This window comes from Capsicum annuum, chromosome 11, assembly GCF_002878395.1.
Source record: "Capsicum annuum cultivar UCD-10X-F1 chromosome 11, UCD10Xv1.1, whole genome shotgun sequence".
NCBI lineage: Eukaryota > Viridiplantae > Streptophyta > Magnoliopsida > Solanales > Solanaceae > Capsicum > Capsicum annuum.
The window spans coordinates 117,604,640-117,612,461 of NC_061121.1; the positions used below are offsets into that span (position 1 = coordinate 117,604,640).

Below are 7,822 nucleotides of genomic sequence, written 5' to 3' on the forward strand. Positions count from 1 at the left end.
GGAGTCACATAGGAGAGAGTGGACCCCAAATCAAGCAAAAAATATACATCATGAGAGAAAAGATGTAACGTACTAGTAACGACAATAGGTGATGCCTTAGATTCCTATTGGGATGCCAAAGCATGCATCCTATTCCAACCAATACTAGAACCAGAAGTAGTAACAGAAGTAGATGCCACACTACCAGGTGTAGGAGTAGAAGATGAAGCAACATAAATCTTATTTTCCCCATAGCAACTTTATTAATTGAATAATCCCTGTAATGATGGTTTGCCTAGCCATACTTGAAGCATTTATGCCTTTCTTTATAGCAATAACCCTAATAAGGATGACTACAAAACCAACAAGAAGGGCATGAAAAAATAGACTGATCTCTACTTGCCTGAGATTAAGAACCCTGTGTTCGGAATTATCACCACCATGATGACGCCAATCGCTTGACGGGTAAGGAGCACTAGTAGAAGAGTAGGAACAAGTACTCCCCCACTTATTTTTCTGCAACTTGCCACCATCTCGACCACCCTGAGACTGAGCACCTCCCTGGTAAAAAAACCTACTCCTCTTACCCTGCCTATCTCTAAATTTTGCCTATTTTTTCTTTTCATCCTCTAGTTACTGCATATGAATGGTCAACCTAGAGATGTCCTTATTCTTAATCAGCAACAAGTTTTGCTCTCCAAAATCAAATCCTGATTCAACCCAAAATCAAATTTCTTCATTCTAGCTCGTATGTCAGCCTCTAAATTAGGAGCATACCTTGACAATTGATGAAAGTTTAAGGCATATTCCTTGACAGATATCTCCCTTTCCTGAAGTTTACAAAATCCTCCATCTATGCTTCCCTCAAATCTTGGGGAAAGAAATAATCCAGAAAAGCTCCAGAGAAGGCATCCCATAAGGATGACTCCTCTACATCTCCTCTATCCTATCCTACTCTTCATACCACTAATATGGAACCTCTTTGAAAGGATAAGTTGTAAAGTTTACCCCCCTCCATATTGGTAGCCTGCATTACTTAAAATGTCTTTTCTATTTCATCCAAGAAGCCCAGTGGATCCTCCTCCATATTTACTCCAGAAAAAGTAGGAGGAATTATCTTTATAAATTAGCCAACCCTTGTGGCCTCAACAGACAAAGCACCAGACATATCCCGCTCAGCCTGAGCAGAAACTAATTTAGCAATAGCATAAATAGACTGATAAAATTATGCATTAGTCACCTCACCTTGAGAAAGACTAGTAGCAACCGGTGGAACTCTAAAACTATCAGGGATAGGATCATGAGATCAAAGATGAACCCCAAAAATAGGATGCAACCCTTCAGTATTATCCCCGGATGGATAGAAGAATTTTCTTATGTTTCAGATCTATGAGGCATGATCTAAAAGATGAACAAACAAGGATTAGAGAAGATTCCAAGACTAAAACTCCAAGCTTGAAAATAGAATACCAAGAAATTCAAATATTTCTAAATGCCTTATAGCCTCTCCCTTATGAGTGTGACATGCTACACACCCTAAAAGAAACTCTACTCGACACAACTTTGTGAATTCCCAATTGACCATGAACCTAGGATCTGATACCAACTTGATCCACCCCGCCCTAGGGTCTTATTATAATGTGTGTCTCAAGTCTGACCAGGACCAGAGACCACCCCCATTACCCATCCCAACCTCCAGCTGCTTGCCCTTAGTTGGCTGAATTTCGAGCATGTGACAAGATAGTGTAACAACTCACATAAAGACTCTGGGATAAGATCAAAACTGTGACCAACCTAACCATCCCTTACCAATAATCCTACCATACCAAAATAAAGGCCATAAACCAGGCCATAACTAAGGATGTTCCAAAATATAATATAATTAATCCAAAAATAAAATAGGATGGAATAACCAACAATCTCATCTAATGATGTCAGCCCTTCATCTTATACCAATGCCAAGGTTGACACCAATACCGATCCCACCCATTCTAACCCATGAAAGTACCACAAATCCTTTAACCAAAAGAGTAATGAAATTCAGTTGGGACATGCCCCCAAATATAGCAAAAACCAATATCCAAAATATAACTAAATTGTCTAGAAATATCGTTAACATAAAATGGATCTTCCAAAAGAATGGAAGCTCATCAATTCAGTCAGAATTCTAATCCCGAGTCAATCACTATCCATTTATTCACCACGGCCATTGGTATTGGTATCATTATACTTGCCCTTACTTGCAAGTATCATCTATAGCCAGCCATTTATAAGTTTAAGGGGACTTTCAAATGCCCTTTCATTTGCCATATTAAACCACTTGGGGGATTTCATGTACCCCACAAGCATAATCATTTATCCATTTACCTTTATAAGATATTTAAACCATGCATAATCCTTATTCCAAGTTTTAAAATTTAAAAGAGTTTCATTAAAATAGCCAATGCAATGAACATATCTTTATAAGTATTTTGTCAAACACATTGGGGGCATAATATGACCAAAACCAATTCCGATTACCATTAAACCATTTCAATGCAATACAATTATCCAAAACTAACATTAATGCATATAAAAGCATAATTAAAACCATAAGAAACCATAACCAACCATTTAACACCAAAACCCCAAATTCATATTTGAAAACAAAAATCATACAATCAATGAAATCTTGAAAACATTCATAAAACCATGCATTTAAATAAAATTAATAATGAGGGAAGAGAACATGCCTTAAACAAAGATGATGATGGAAAGAAATCACCAAGACTAGCCCCAAATCAATCCTCTAGTTTAAACCCTAACTTCCCTTGCTCAAAAGCTTTTGAGAGAATATTAGACTGTTTAGAAAAGTTTATAAGTGTTAATGAATAGAATAATAGGGTAAATAACCTTATAAGTAGATTAGATGCCGTGGGGCCTTATTAGAATAAGTGAAAAAATATCCAGAATACCCCCACTTAAGTTGTACAAAAATCTAGTCACAGGGATACGACTGACCCACACGAGTCGTACCCTCCAATACGATAGGTATCCTCTATTTATATCATGGCCTCAACTCTTGGATCCAACACTATTCATCATATGACTCATCCATTCAAGTTGTATCCAAAGCATACGATCCATACCTTTCAACCGTACCCTTGAAAAATTTAAACCCAAGAAAGATTTAGGCACTGTCCACTATACGAGTCTAAGGTATGACTTGTACCCTGGCTTACGGTTCATGGTGTGACACTTGTACTCAGATCCAATCTATGTAACCAAGTCTAAGATTAAGTTAAGAAATCAAAGGATTCGTGACCTCTAATACGACTTGTACCCCTAAGTCATACCCATTCCAGTAACCAAAATTCATACCATAACCAATACTAGTCAGTATACGATTGGACCATACCATCCATACCCCAACATACAGCTCATACCAATGAGTCATATTGGGTCCAAAGATCAGAATTCCAGGAAATTTTCTAAGGTCTAGAAACCAAGGTGTTTTAATTTAAGTGTGAACAACTTGATCTTAGTGGTTGACTTTTGCAGGAAAGTAAAGTATCGGTCTGGCAAGAGAAAAAGAATTTTTTGAGTCTCATTCAGAACTAGAATAGGTATTTCATCAAAATCAAAGAGCAGAAACACTTTATTACCTAATTTAATAAATTCAAATAGAAGATCAGGTGAATCCCAATCCTATTGCTCAGTTGCCCCAGATCTGGTAGCTCCAACTGCTCTTGCTAGAGTAAAAGCTAGAACCATTTGTGAAGTGGCAATCCCACTTATGAATAATGCTACTAAAAGAATACGCAAGCCAAATACGGGTGGTCGATTTGAATTGAAGTAGAATATGATGCAACTCTTGTATCGAGTGTGAAATTCACAAGTTTATCTTACAAGGACCCATAACAGCACATAAAAAACTTTCTTGAGATTAGTGATACCTACATTCCAGCACGGGTATCTACTGATTATTCTAGATTGACTCTCTTTCTATTTTCTCTACTGGGGAAGTCTTAGGTGGTTATATGCTGCACCACTAAGCTCCATCACTTCCTAGGATGATCTAGCTCTGAAATTCCTTATTCGATTCTTTCTATCTGGGAAAATATCATATTTGAAAAGTGAGATTTTAAGTTTCATGTAGAAAGATGGAGAAAATATTTACCAAGCTTGGGAAAGATTCTAGACTATGCTAAAAAATTGCCCTCACCATCATCAGTCTAATGAAGTGTTGGTACACACTTTTATTCAGGGTCTTGACCTAAAAACCAAGACTCTCCTAGATTTCACAGCAGGTGGATAGCCTGTAGAAAAGACGTATGATGAATTATACAAATGTCCGAATTAGATTTCACAAGGGAATATTGAGTGGCATACTGACGTAAAAAATGCTTTAAAGAAGGTTGCAGCTGTGTTGAAGGTTGATCAATTTATGACTATATCAGCCTATATTGCTGCATTATAGAATCAACTAACTAGACAGCTTATTATATGAATCTGGGAGTCACACAGTCCACACTAGCAATAATAAATATAGTTTATCAAGCTTAGACTTTGGGCAAGGTTTGTGGAAGCAGTGATCATACAACTGATGCTTGTGCAACTAATCCAGAGTCTAGTAACTATGTGGGAAATGATAATCGGCAAGGACAATAGAACTTTGGTAATACTTACAATCCTATCTGGCAGAATTATCCTAATTTCTCATAGGATGGAAATCAAACACATAATATAAATCAATACTGTGGGCCAGTAGGTAAAAATCAGTAGCAACATGCTATAGAGAATCAAGCCACATCTCAAATAATAAATATTGAAAAGATGTTGAAGTAGATGATGGATACTCAAGCATAGTTGGTAGTAGATATGAAGAACCAATAGATGATTACAAAAAACTTGGAGGTTCAAATAGGTCAGATTGTAGAAGCGCAGAACACTAGGCCTCAAGGAGGTTTACCTAGTGATACTGAGCCAAATCAAAAATAGATGAATGCAGTCAATACTTAGAGTGGGCTGCAGCTGAAGGAGTTAGAACCTAAGCATATGATTCATAAAGCTACTAATGGTGAAACAACAAGCGATAATAAGAAAGCTGTAGAAGACAAAGCTAAAAACAAGGGAACCAAGGTGGACAGTATGATGCCTTCTCTACCTTTCCTACAAAGGCTCTTGAAACACCAAGAGAATACTTATTATAAGAAGTTTATTGATGTATTGAAATAGGTTCACATTAACTTGCCCCTCGTTGATGTTTTGTAGAATGTTCCAAAGTATGCTAAGTACATAAAGGATATCGTGGACAACAAGAACCACCTAACTTAATATGCTACTATGGTACTTACTGAGGAGTGCATATCACAAATCCAGAATAGGTTGCGAATAAAGCTAAAAGATCCACAGAATTTCACCATTCAGATTACAATCGGGCAATTAATAAGCGTTCGGGGTCTATGAGATCTTGAGGAAAGCATAAATATTATGCCCATATCATTATTGAGAAATATGGGTATAGGCATCCCAAGACCCACCACAGTTGTTTTGTAGTTAGCTGACCATTCGCTTGTCAAAATAGATGGAATTGTTGAAGATGTATTGGTGCAAGTGGGGTTACTCATCTTCCTGGTGGATTTCATTATTCTTGATTTTGATGTTGATTCAAAAGTCCCATTTATTTTGGGATGCCCATTTTTAGGAACCATGTGTTCATTGATTGATATAGCTATAGGATAATTAACCATGCATGCTCATGATAAGGTTAAGGTGTTTGATGTGTACAAGGCAATGAAGTTGCCTGCAGTATATGAAGAACTTTCTACTATCACAGTCTTAGATCTTGAGTCTGACTTTCACCTTATTACATCCAAGGATCCTTTAGAGAAAGGATTGGGGGGATATGATCTCTTTGGTGATGTTGAATTAGTTTAAATGGTACAAATTTGGATATGGCATGCATATTACCAAATGAACAAATTTAAGTCATTGAATAGACCAATTAGTCCCTCTCCCAAGGCATCTATTAATGAAATATTAAAGCTAGAGCTTATAGCTCTACTCTCTCATTCGAAATATCCTTTCTTTGGTGAGAATAAACTCTGCCTATGATTTTGTCTATATATTTATCTGATGTGCAGGTGAGAAAGGCATTGAAAGTCCCAAAGAGAAGAAAGAAGGCAATCGATTAGGAAATATCAGATGTCACATAAATTAATCCTACTTTTTGTATACATAAAATATTGATAGAGGAGGGATATAAAGCAAGTATGAAACATCAGTGAAGACTGAATCCTGTGATAAAAGAAGTAGTCAGTAAAGAAATCATTAAGTGGATTGATGCTGGGATAGTTTATACCATCTCGTAAGTAAATGGGTTAGCCCTTGCAATGTGTTCCAAAGAAAAAGGGGATGACTGTTGTGACCAATGAGAATAATGAGTTGATTCTAACTCATACAATGACTAGGTAGATGATCAATATAGATTACAGTAAGTTGAATGATATTACTCAGTAGGATCAGTATCCCATTTCTTTTATTGATTAAATACAAGTCAGGTTGGTAGGACAAGAATATTACTAATTTTTGGAAGGGTATTCAGGCTATAATCAGATAGCCATAACACTAGAAGATCAGGAAAAGGACACCTTCACCTGTCCTTATGGAACTTATGCATCAAACGTATGCTTTTTGGTCTTTGTAATGCACCAACAAATTTCCAGAAATGAATGATGGCTATTTTCTATGATATGGTTGAGGATTTGGTCGAGGTATTTATGGACCATTTTTCCATTTTTGGTAATTCATTTGATGTGTGCTTGCAGAACTTATGGTCTTGGCTTGCTGTGAAGAACTAACCTAGTATTAAACTGGGAGAAATGCCATATTTTGGTTAAGAAAGGTGTCATCCTCAGCCATAAGGTGTTACACAAAGGAATTGAGGTAGAAAAAGCTAAAGTAAAGGTCAATGAAAAGCTACCATTTTTGGTGACATTGAAAGGTGTAAGAAGCTTTCTGTGGAATGAAGGGTTTTACAAATTCTTTATCAAAGATTTCTCAAAGATAGCAAATTCGATATGCAAGCTACTGGAGATAGAGGTAAAGTTTGACTTTGGGGATGAGTGTCAGAAAGTATTTGAGAACTTGAAAAGAAGATTGATAGAAGTACCCATTTTGATTGATCCTAATTAAGCATTACCGTTTGAGCTGATGTCTGATGCAAGTGACGTGGATGTTGGAGTAGTATTTGGGAAGCATAAATATAAGGTATTTCACTCTATCTATTATGCAAGTAAGACCTTAGCTATAACCCAGGTCAATTATACAATCACAGAGAAAGAGATGTTGGCACTCGTCAATGTATTTGATAAGTTCAGAGATTACTTGGTGGTCATAAAGGTAATTATATATACAGATCATGCTACTATATGGTATTTGTTTAATAACAAAGATGAAAATCCAAGGTTAATCAGATGGATTCTTCTACTCCAAGAATTTAATTTGGAAGTTTGTGTCAGAAAATAAGCTAAAAATTAAGTGACTGACTATTTATTGAGGCTTGAGAGTCATGCTCATGTTGCTAATGCTACAATATATATTCGGGAGGAGTTTTTAGATGAGCAGGTAATGGAACTGGTTGTAGTAGAGGTTCCTTGGTATGCTGATATAGTAAATTTGCTGGTTAGTGGTATTTATCCTACAGATACCACATTCTATGATTCCCACTCATACATGTGGGATGAGCCTTATATGTTCAAATAAAGTGCTAATAAAGTTGTGAGAAGATGTATTTCAAAAGCTGAATCCAAACAGGTGCTAGAAAGTTGCCATTTATCACCTTATGGAGGTCATCATAGAG

General features: G+C 36.5%; 1 non-coding gene across 1 annotated transcript; it reads right to left on the reverse strand.

Moving 5' to 3' along the window:
- Window positions 1-4,084: 4,084 nt before the first annotated feature.
- LOC124889209 lies at window positions 4,085-4,191 on the reverse strand. Its single transcript, XR_007047818.1, has one exon. It is a non-coding gene; the product is annotated as a small nucleolar RNA R71 (small nucleolar RNA).
- Between the last annotated feature and the right edge of the window lie 3,631 nt (window positions 4,192-7,822).